Raw genomic sequence first — 12502 nt, 5'->3', positions numbered from 1 at the left:
ACAGAATGCTTTCTAAAGTTTGTTCCTTAGAATAAGAAAGTACCACTACTATTATAATACTGGTAATTCCACTTGTACTTGCTTAAATCCAGCTAAATCATAGTCAGCTAATTTACTTATTAGACAGGCACAGTGGCAAAGCCTTATGTCCTGCTGTGACAACTTTCAGAAGAGCAACAGTTTCAGAGAAAGAAATTTCCAATTTCCAGTTCCTTCCAAACCTGGGGCTCAGCATGAATTCCTTCTCCCAGAGACAAGACACAGAGGCCAGGAGCTGCCAGTCAGTTATGGATAGCTGGGTATTCTGTAATCCTGCCAAGATCAGAAGTGGAAGCCAAAAGGTTACAGATACAGTAACAGCTGCCCCTTGCCTCCTGAGAACATGCTTGAGAGCTCTACCAATGTCAGGTTGGGAAAATGCTTCATCTTGAGGTATTCATGCCGATTTTCATTCTGTGTTTCTTAACTTTGCACATCAACAAACCACTGACTACAGCCATTCCTGGAAAAGTTCCCTATGCCCAGAAATTGAGTGATTCAACACCTACAGTGATAGTCTAACTACCGAGAGCTACAGAAATGAGTTCAAGTATTCCATTACAGGTAAATTCATCTTATAGTTCACTTTCCTTCTGAGAAAAAGAATCACACAGAAGTATTGGCCACAGGGTTCCTGCAACAGCCTTATTTTTTTACGCACATGTAAACTAAATCCTAGAGCAATTAGAGGCTGAAGTTCATTCAAACCACATGAAAGACAGCCTGTGGAGTACAGCTGAATTACCAGCTACATGCAACAACAGAGTATCAACTTCTTTGAAACTTTGAAAAGGTGTGAATGTCAGGGAGTGTGGATTCTGCTGCTGCCAGAGTTAAGACAGTACTATGTAACAGGTACGCATTAGCATGACATTTTTTGTTGCGCCCATCCGTAAGAACGGAATGCTCTGGATGTGATAAAACACGAAGTGAGATTCATTTTCCACGTGAAAATATCTGAATGTGTGAGTGAGAAGCTAAAGTTCCCACAAGAGCTGGTGGAGATGTAGTTAACTTGACTACAGTAACCTGCAGAGTTAATCAGCCTACACTGAAGTAAGAGCCTGCCAACTAACTCTGCAGATTCCATCTAACAAATGATTGAATTTCCATCGACTGTAACCTGCAAATCAAATCCCATACCTTGCCTGATCTCTTCTGAAGGAATATTACTCATTTGGCAGCAGTGGCTGAAAACCAAGTTACCTCACATTCTAATGCACCAAAACAGACAAGCAGAAAAAGGTAAAAATAAAATTAAAAGAAAATAATAAAAACAAAAGCAAAGCAGATTATTGTTCCAATGTGATGCCACGCACCAATAAATGACTCGGTACCAGCACCATTTAGGAAGGCTACAACTGCACCTCAGTACAAATCGTGGCTTTCACAACACCCTACAGCCCTCTGATCATCGCATTTGCTTCAACAGTTCTATAGTGACGCAGACAGAACCTGGAAAAAGAAAAACAAGAGGGGGAATAACTATATATAGTTTATCTATTTGTGATGTTAGCACATGCCAGAAATAACTACTGAGGGGAAAAAAAAAAAGCAATTTAATACCTTCGAACCTCTACTCCTTAAGTCAGAGATCAGCCTATCAGCAAACTAGCTCTAAAACCCGATGGTACTGTTTCAATCACAAAAGATTTGCAATCTAATGTGTCTTAATCAGAAAGTCAGTACTGATTGAATTTCAAAGGATCTGTGTCTATCTAAGCTAAACCAGTTGTGCACAGAAAAGGCTTTCCAGTTAAGAAACTTAAAAAAAAAAAAAAAAAAAAGACAAAAAAAAAAAAAAAAGACAAAAGTAACTTCTAAAAGCAATGAGAATGCTAACAGTAAAGCATAGCTGAAATGAAAAGTGACACAAGTCAATTTGAAAGATTAAGAGTTTTTTTAATCAAGCAAGTACATGTGTGGGTGCAGCACTCTCACGAGAGTTGGTTAGAAACATATAGTTCTACCAATAGGATAAGTAGGCTTGTTTTACTTCTGTTTCTTCTTCCCTAGTCCCAATAATTGGTGGATGCTCTTTCTACCTTCCTCTGCATTTAAACTGGTCCCAAACTCCCCTTGCTTCCACTGTCTTTGAAAGCAACAAGGCATTCCCCTCACCACCTCTTTAGGATGTTTAATGAAACATCCTCTCCTCACAAAGCCTTAATCTTTCTCCTTAGCTAATGCTGCTGCACAAAGCTGCACTCAGTGCTTTACCTGAGAGGTCGGCCACTGTAGACACATAGTCAAGAAAATGAAGAATTTTATTAATTACACATTGTCACATTTAGTGGCAAGATTAGTTTAAAAATAATTGATCACACACCTAAGATCAGAGTTGCATACAGAGACAGGAGGCAGTTCTGGTATCAAAGACACAGGGAGCTTGGGAAAAAATTAATGTGCGGCCCTAGGATTCTTCCACCAAGAAATTTCAAGTTAAAAAAATAGAGCTCCCAAGCTAATGGAGAGCCCTGCATTAGTGTAGATGTTCCACCTCTACTAAAAACAACACCAAAAATCTATAGTTTGCTAGGAAATAGATGAGGAATATGCCAAATATAGTGACTGAGTGCAACTCCTCCCCCTCCTCTGGTGAAAGTGTCATGTAAGTCACACACGTATAAACTGAAGCATTATTAATCCATTAAGCAGTATGCAGAGCAAGTCAGACTCATCTTAAGTCCCTAAATGAGAAAAACTATCAGGACTGATTGATGAGTATGTTAATATTCATTAATCAGAATCATCACCGATTTACAGTACTGTACTCTAGAAGCACTCAGGGACAAATCCTTACAATAAAGCAGGACAATTTCTGAGTTAATCGAGTGAATTTGCAAACTAATCACCATGTCCACATTGCTGTTGCCAGCCATTTCTAAAGCTAGATATAACCAACAACCGTAATTATTTTTTTAAAGCAAGTGTCCTCTATTTTCAATTTTAATTCAACACAAAATAAAACCATTCGGTGATACCTATGTCCCAGCAATCAGTCTCTTTTGGAACAACAGAAATAAAAGCATTCAAAATGAATTACAAGACTCTACGAAAGTTCAAGTAATGAGAGCCTTAATCTTTTTTCTCAAAGCAACATCCTGATATAACCAACAAAAACTTTTCCAGTCTAAGAAAACCGTTTGTAATACCATTCATTACCTTCTGCACAGTAAGCACAGACCAGAACTCTTCAACAAAGTTGCCATACAAAAAAACTAGCACCCAAAGTTTCCACGGAATTTGCTACAAATTTAACAGTGCTGTTAAGCAAAACATGAAAAGATCTGGCTTTTAAATCTACTGTTCATAGCATTTATCTCACCTATAGACCACGTTCAGAAAAATATGCACATAGCAGAACAGGTAGGTGAGATACTGAAAAAAAAAAGAAAAAACAAAAGAGGCAATCTGAGGCACTCAGACTGTACCCCAAAAAACCTGCACAGGCATGATTTGTAGGTTATCTGTCTTGGAAAAATAGACCATCTTTTACTTTTCAGAGGTAGCATGAATTGCATACAACATGCTATTAGAAAAGAATGAATTGAGAACACCAGATTGGGCTGTGCTGAATAAACTTCTGTAGATACAAAGACCGCCCCTATCAATTTTGTGCAGTCTCTTTCCAGTTTTCCCACTAAGCTACTCCATCCTGCCCTTCCTTCCCTCCCCACCCACCTCACACCTTCAAGGGTCAGTGATTTCACTGTGAACTAAATAGGTTCATTAAATTGCTACACTATGAACAAAAGATTTTGATATGTACAGGGGTGTGAAGATTGCTTAATGCTCCATGCTTCAATTTGTAAAAACTAGGGTTACTCTGATAGGATTAGAAAATACATCTCAAGCTTGCACATTTTATTTACGCTTTCAGAAAACTTCCTAGTACTGATTTAATTTTCTAGATCACTGCCTGCAACCAGAAGTATTAGAAATCATAAGCTGATAGCTTTTTTTTTTTTTCATTTCGAATGCTGTGTTGGGTTTTTAAGAATCTAAGCTACATAAATATTTCAGAAATAGGAAATTACTCAAAAATATAAAAAATAAAGGGCAATTTCAATTTCGGCTTTTATGTGTCCAAAACAAAAAGGCTTTCTTAAGCTACATATATTGGGTTTTGCTATATGTAATGCAAGCAAATGAACTCAAGATTTTAACAAATGAATTGAAACAGAACAAACAACATTGTATATATTTAATATGGAGGGAAAGGGGAGGGGGGGGGAGGAGAGGAAAAAAAGAGAACTAGCAACTGTACAGTGACCTACTGAGAAGATTATTACTCTGAACCAAAACACACACGAATGATGCACTCAAAGTACACACCAAAGATCAGGCTATTTCATTCTTACTTGCTTTGATGTCGATATAAACATCAGGTAAAGCACCATTACCACATTTTCTTCCTTGCACAAGAAAATAGCATTAAATAGCAGCAGTAGCAACTCTTGGGTGTTGGGGCCTGTCCTGTCCTTATTGATGAGGGCACTGAGCACAGACTCAGTAAGTTTGCAGCTAACAAGCTGGGAGGAAGTACTGATCTGCCTGGAGGTAGGAAGGCCCTACAGAGGGATCTGGACAGGCTGAATCACTGGGCTGAGACCACTGAGATAAAGTTCAAGAAGACCAAGTGCTGGGTCCTGCACTTTGGTCACAACAAGCCCGGGCAACACTACAGGCTTGGGGCAGAGCAGCTTGTAGACTGTGTAGAAGAAAAGGAGCTGGTAATGTCGGTTAACGCTTAGATGAACACAAGCCAGCAGTGTGCCCAGGTGGCTAAGGAGGCCAGTGGCATCCTGGCTTGTATCAGAAATAGCACTGCCAGAAGGAGCAGGGAGGTGACTGTCCCTCTGTGCTCAGCCTTGGTGAGGCCACACCTCCAGTACTGTGTTCAGTTTTGGGCCCCTCACTTTAAGACAGATGTTGCAGCTCGAAGCGTGTCCAGAGAAGGGTGATGAAGCTGTGAGGGGACTGGAGCAGAGATCTTATGAGGAGTATCTGAGGGAACTGGGATTGCTTAAGTCTGGAGAAGAGAAGGCTCAGAGGAGATCTTACCATTCCCTACAACTCCCTGAAAGGAAACTGTGGTGAGATGAGAGTTGGTCTCTTCTCCCACATAGCTAGCAATAAGACTAGAGGGAATGGCCTCAAACTGCACCAGGGGAGATTCAGGTTGGATATTAGGAAAAATTTCTTCTCCAAAAGAACGGTCACAGGCATTTTAGTTAAGAAACTGTACTCTGCAAGAGAGCAGCTTTTATACCTTGTATAGTATTCCTGTTCACCATGAACAAGCAATTATTAAAGCTATGCTTTGTACCCCAGAAACAAGGCACAAGATCATACCCAGAGAAGAGCAGTCAGTGTCTCAGTGCCCAGACAGAGAACCTCAGGGGTCCACACTGGGACCAATGCTATTAAACATTTTCATCAACTGTATCAACAGTGGGATCAACCACACCCTTAGCAAGCTTATAGATGACACCAAGCTGTGCGATGTGGTCAACACACACAAGGGACAGGATGCCATCAAGGAGAACCTCATGAAGTTTAACAAAACCAAGTAGAAAGCCTGGCACTTGGATCATGGCAACCCTCACTATCGGTACAAGCTGGGGATGAAAGGGTTGAGCACAGCTCTGACACAAAGGAACTTGGAGATACTGGTGAATGGGAAGATGGACATGAGCCAGCAATGTGCCCTCACAGCTCAGAAAGCCAACTATAACCTGGGTTCCAACAAAAGAAGCATAATGAGCAGGTCAAGGGAGGTGACCTTGCCTCTCTACTCTGCAGTGGTCTAACCTCACCTGGAATACTCCATCCAGATATGGAGCCCCTGCACAAGAGAGATGTGGACATGTTGGAGCACATCCAGAGGACAGCCAGAAAAAAGATCCAAGGGATGGAACACCTCAACTAAGACAGGCTGAGAGAGGCAGGGCTGTTCAGCCTGGACAAGAGATCTCATTGCAGCCTTTCAGTATCTAAGGGGGACTGTAAGAAAGAGACAGGCTCTTCAGCAGAGTCTGTTGTGATAAGTTTAAACCTAAAAGAAGAGAGATTTAGATTGGATATAAAGAAAAAGTTATTTTTACAGAAAGGGCAATGAAGCACCAGAACAGGCTGCCCAGAGAGGTGGTTCATCCATCCTTAGAGACACTCAAGGTCAGGCTGGACCAAGCTCTGAGCACCCTGATGTAGCTGTAGGTGTCCCTGATCGCTGCATGGGAGTTGGACTAGATGAACTTTAAAAGGTCCCTTGCAGCTCAAACAATTCTAAAATTTAAAATAAAGAGTAAAAGTGATGAAGTTTTATGATCTGTCAACTGTGACATCAGTGTACTTCTTGACAGTAAGTTAGATTTTAAGGGTACTTCTCTAGTTACATTTTGTATTTGGATGATTAGTAAAGCCTTCTGTATAAATGGCTAGAATTCAGATCATGAGCCAGAAGAATTTTTTTCTGCCCACTTTACAAGTAATTTGCAAGAGCACCGACAGTTAAACACTCAGAATTAAATGACTAGCTAGTGTATTTTAATTACTACTTCTTCCTCACTCTTAATAATGCAGAAGGAAAAAATATCCTGGAATACTCTGAACATACACAACTTCAAGTACAGTTTTACTAAGCACAGCACACTGCATAAGATAGTCTAAGAATTTGTAAGTTCTGCCTATTACAGCAATAAGACAATAAAAAAAAAAAACATACAATTTATAGTCAATTCTGACTCCCTTCTACCAGTGTGACACTGTTTTAAGATCTTGTTCCACAGAATCATAAATATGTTGCTGATTGTCACATCCTCCCCCCCATGAAAGAAGGGAAGAGGTGACCAGATCTGTAGTATCAATAACAGAAAGAGCTGAGTTCAACATCTCCATAGACTTTTCACTTGTGTGGGAACTAGCACTGATGATTTTTAAATTGGTCCCATCCTTGCTAGAGAGCTGCTACTTTAACTCAGCTATTGCAACAAGTCATTCCTAACCAGTTCCCATGAAAATGAAAGGCAGGATATAAAACAGAGCTGCTATTATCTAATAAATTAGATTTCCAGAATTAAAGCAGAATGGTTGATTCCAGGGGAATGTTTTCTCATAGCATTGTGCTTCCTGTATATATTTGCTGGAGGCTAAAACCACTATAGACTAAGGCTGCCTTGAGTGTGCAAGTTCACAAAACAAAAGGCTAGGTTAAAAAAAAAACAAACAAACAAACAAAAAAAACCAGAAAGATGAGAAATCAATATAGTTTTTCCTACAACTATACTAGTGGTACAACAAAAGAACCGAAAGTTCTAAAAGAAAGCAATTTTATTATCAATGCTACATTAGGCTAAATGCAAGTAATTAGCACATCTCCTTCCTCACAATTCATACAGAAAGAAAACTTGAAATTGGACAATTGCTTGTTAACATTCTATATGCATGTTCATTCAGATCTTTATTTCCTTTGCTGATACACACACTAATGTAAGTTGTAGTTACAACTTTTTTTTTTTTTCACTCTCCAAATGTTATTTTTGATGTACAGGATTAAAAGTTTTTCTTCGTAATTCAGACTGACCAACCATTTTCTTTACTTATATTACATAACAGATTTGGGGCAGCCTACAAAGCAAACAGCCAACAGCAGGGCACACAACAGCCAGAGGTTCTCTTCTGAGCAAGAAGCACTTGACCCAGGGCACAGCCCTCAGCAGCACAGCACAGCAGATCTCAACCAGGCCAAGATCCCAGCTTGGAGGACACATCTTAGGAGGTCCACTGAGTTCTGTTTCCACTGCAGAATCAGGAAAGGGACCACCTGCCTGAAGGAGGTACATGCTGGTAGTCATGTCACTAAGTGAAGGAAATGTGGAAGAAAGTCAGCACTGCAAAGCATCAGAGATGACAAAGACTGACCAGATCTTCTCTACTTTCCTGCAGCTTCTGGAGTCGAGTCCTCTACACTCCTGAAGGAGGAGCACGTAGTCAGCACCTCTTGGTGTGGATCCAGCAAAGGACCACAAAAAAAAAATAAAAAAAAAAAAATGAAGGAACAGGAGCATCTGGTTTACAATGAGAAACAGGGAGCTGGGGCTAGTTAGGCTCAGGAGAAAAGGCTCAGGGAAGTAAGAGATATCACAGTGGTGCAATAAATAACTGAAAGGAGGAAGAAAAAAAAAAAACAAAAAAAAACCACACACAACTAAACTCCACTTCCCAGTGCTATTCAGTGAAAGGATGGGGAGAAATGGGCATGAAATACAGGAAATTCAGTTTAAATGTAAAAGATATGTATTTCTTTACTGTGAGGGTGATCAAATGCCAGGAACTGCCTGCTGAAGCTGTGGAGCCTCACCTCAGAGGCTGTGAAAAATCCATCCAGGCACAGCTCCAGGCAGCCTGCAGCAGCCAATTCCTAGTGGTCTGTTCTAAACTCAAATATCTTTTGATTATCTGAAGTTACTGGATTAACTCAAACTGGCAAAAGAGCAGATACATTTTAAAACATGACATAATGCAGCTTGAGAATAGTCCACTACATTTATCCATGCAAAACAAGTACATAAATAAAGGAAAAAGAGCCCAACATTTAAACGTAAAAAAATTTAAGTCTAACAATACTGCTGCACAACAAGCTTAAGAAATCAAATCATGAGAAAAAAGAATTAGCACTATTGGAAAACCAAGCCTGCTTTGCCTCTGGACTCATAGTAAAAAGAATCATCACTATGGTTGGGCAAACAACACTAAGCTTTACTACATCTAGCTGAGTCTAGCAAGAGGGTCTATTAATAAGCATAAGTTTTGCTAACTTCCTCTTTAGACAGCAGTTATTCAGGCTACCTCAAATCAGGAAGGGATTTTAGGAACAAAGAACACAAACCAAAATGGATGAATGACGACAAGCAGACTACTGGGACCAATTAATCAAAACAAAGTTGAAAATGAAGCTTTCCAGTTTCCTTCAAAGTCCACTGTCTAAACTGCACTGCATGTAGGCATTAACAAAAAGCAGCCAAGCAAAATATTAGTTTATATAAATAATGCAGAATGGATAGCACAGTTTCATCGTAACTTACATTACAAAACTGCAATACAAATCACACCATCAAATTGCAAAGTATCATTTGGAATATGCAACTCTACCTTCCTTCTCCATATCACAAAATGCTGTAGAAGAACTGAACAATGGCAAAGAAGGAACAGTAACCAATAGCATGAAAAGAAGTATTTCACATGAAAGAGTTGGAAGGTTTATCCAAGGAAAAGACATTGGGAGACCTATGTGAAAACACACACCAGACATAAATAACTTCATCTAAAACTAAGCTGTCAGATGACAGACCAGCAAACCATTTAGATAAGGTGTGCTCAAAATTAAGATGAGAAAGAAATCCCTCTGCTACTTAGATATCAAATTAAGATGGAATTTTTTGTCCAGATTTCCCCCCTCCCCCTCTACCTAGCCATACTCTGCTGCTTCTTATTTGAATTGGAAATCAGAGTGCTTGGTACAAACATTACAAAGGATAACACTGAAAAAAAATGGTTTTAACACTAATTTCTCTTACAAATAAAAAAAAAATAAGAGAAAAGTTTCTGTAAACCGAAATTGAACATGAGGTTAAAATAGCTTAAAAGTCCATTATTTACTTCAATGCATGTAACTAGATTAACGTAGCTGCAGGAAAGATTGTACAGCAGGCAATCTTTCCAGAAAGATTTAATGTGCAGAGTTGTTACAGAAGCCAGTCACCTTTAGGCTTCTACAAAAGCCACATACATGAAATTAAATTCCTACTTCTAAAGATGATGGAATCATAGAATGGCTTGGGTTGGCCTTTAAGATCATCTAGTTCCAACCCTGCTGATACAGGCAGGGACACATCCCACTAGACCAGGATCACAAAAATAAAAGGACATCCCCTGTTTTAAGTCCTAAATCAGCTACTAACTCATAACTCCACTGAAAAACTCCACTGGAAATGGACACAAACATCTGCAAGCAAAACCCTTATGCTGTACTGCATGGTATGTTATAGTTAGGAGGTGTAAATGCACATCTTTTACTCAAGTATGAAGGACAGACCACAAGTCTGAAATGAAGAAATGACAAAGTTCAACATGAGTTTAAGTGTTCCATACCACAGAACTGGAGGTTCAACAAAAAGAAAGTACTGTCAGTGACTGAACTAAATAAGCTGTTCTGATGTCCACATAGTCTATTCATTGCCCTGAGCCAATGAAGAGATGTCTGCAGATCACTTCACTTATTGGTTAGACCATCCTCAAGTATCCTACACACCAAATTTTTAAATGTAAACCTTGTCCTGACATCAATTTCTAAGACAAGAAAAAGTAAGGGCCTACGGGATTATCAAGACATGCCTTTTACTGCCATTGAGTTTTTCCACCCAACTTGTTTCTCAAGCACAATGAGCAAAGTATGGGCTGCTTTTCTGAGACAGCAGGCATGTTTTTCCATAAGTTTTACACTTAGCATTAGGAACACTTCTCTTCTGTAGTTGTGCATCAATTAGCTTTGAAACTAAGAAAGGAAACCAGCAGTGCATTATAAAAGCTCTTGGTTTCCTAGCCTATAAGTAATACAATTAATACTGTATACAAATTACATTCAAAGATTTTGATCAAAACAGGAGTTGGAATCAGTTGGTCCCCTAAGTCTGTGGGCTCTACACAACAGGAGCTCTTTCAACAACCATTCCAAATGCAGTAACATTGGTAGTCGTAGTTACTCATCCCATTTAGCCAGTGTCCATCCTGCACTCTAGAGATAGGCCAGCTGCCCCACCTGCAGATTTGGCTCCTCTGACTCCTTATCTACCAGGCAGAACAGCTTCTTGGCTACACCCTCCTCCCTTCTGCCTTCCCCTGTTTTGCCTTTCACACACAAATATCCATCCCTTAAAGAAATAACAAACATACACCATGCACTATAGTCTAGTCAACTCCTCTCTGCAAGGAAAACATGAAGCAATGTACAACCACTGGCTGATCTCATACAAAAAACTTAAGTGACACCTATGTTTCTGGCAACATCTAAGTAAATCTGTAATGAGAAGAAAAGTTCAATTCTGCACTGCTATGGTTAAATTAACAGATTCCACAAACACCTGGGTCCCAGGAGTGATTATCTGGAACGTTCATGCCTCCCCAAAAAATCAGCTTTTCAGATTGCAAAAATCTTTTTTCCCCCCTCCTCTTAGAATAATTAGAATATTAAGCTTTATATTCCAAAGGAAAAAAAAACATACAGCAAGGAAATTTTCACTGTTCTCAGATTCATTAAATGTTTACCTGCCACTGCCAGTTTTAAGTGGCAGTTAGTTTGAACAAGAGACTGACCAGATTATGTGCCATGATCAATACTATGGGACTAGGGTTTTCCTCTAACACTGAAGTCACACTGACTTTATCCATTAGTCATCCTTTTCCCTCCCTACCGCATGTCAGCTAATCCATCAGTGTTCAGTGAGAACTACACTAAATGCATTCTGCCATTTCTGATACCACATCATGATTTCAGTTGTTTGAGTCTTGCTCTTATTTCAGACAAGATCACAAACAGCAGACAATGAAGAATTAATGAACAAAAAAGCCCTGTATGACAGCTGCTGCTTAGTTCTTCAGGAGATTTAGGGTGCTTTCAGATATTAAAAGAAAGAGCACTCTTTCAGCTGCAGTTGTGCTGTTTAAAGGAGACACTTCTGTATTTGCAGCCCCTCTCTATCACACGCACATAGATCATCTAGTCAAGACAGCTGTTTGATGCAATTTCCCCTGGACCTAAACCTAAAGCACAACAACAAAAAGAGTACCTTCAGCATCACCCAAACCATACTACATCAGATCACAAATAAACATCAGCTATAACTTTTATTTCTTAAATAAAATGAAGAAAGAATTAATACAGGGCGTGGTGTCTGCATCTCCCCAGTCTCAGAACTTATCCTCCTTTCCAAAGCAGGCTGCAAAAGAACACAGCTACACAGCTAGGTCCCTTTTTTTTCCTTCGTCTCCCTCCACAGTTTTCTGAAGCTGAGCAAAGTTTCAAAAATATGGGTGGAGAACACTCCCAATCTCATCTCACTTTAAGACCAGTGGTGCATTTAGCCATCTGGAAGTAGAAGATTACTCCAAGCCTCCTCTCGTTGACTATTTTGACTACTACACCATTATCAAAACAGTCACATTTTTAAGCAAAAGAATCCTATCCTGGGTTACTAGGGAACCAGACCCTCAGAAAACAACCAAACCTATATCTCTGTTCCACAAACAGACAGAATAGCAGACACCTGTGTGATTCCTCATTTCTAACTCGAGTGGCTTTCAGCTCATCCTGCAAGCGTTCCCACAACCTCCTCTGCACAACCCTGTTTACTCCTCATGCAGTTCTGTGCAGCTCAGGCATCTGGCTCCAAGTATCTGTTTC

The 12502-nt window shown here is 39.7% G+C and overlaps 1 protein-coding gene across 1 annotated transcript in view; it reads right to left on the bottom strand.

Annotated features, from left to right (window-relative positions):
* The window catches only part of SLC16A10 (solute carrier family 16 member 10), a 62674-nt gene that overhangs the window by 48877 nt on the left and 1295 nt on the right, over positions 1 to 12502 (bottom strand). The window lies entirely within an intron of this gene.

This window comes from Tympanuchus pallidicinctus, unplaced genomic scaffold (assembly GCF_026119805.1).
Source record: "Tympanuchus pallidicinctus isolate F22 unplaced genomic scaffold, pur_lepc_1.0 scaffold1, whole genome shotgun sequence".
NCBI lineage: Eukaryota > Metazoa > Chordata > Aves > Galliformes > Phasianidae > Tympanuchus > Tympanuchus pallidicinctus.
Note: the sequence above shows the minus strand (reverse complement) of the source record. Positions and strands in the feature narration are given on the sequence as shown.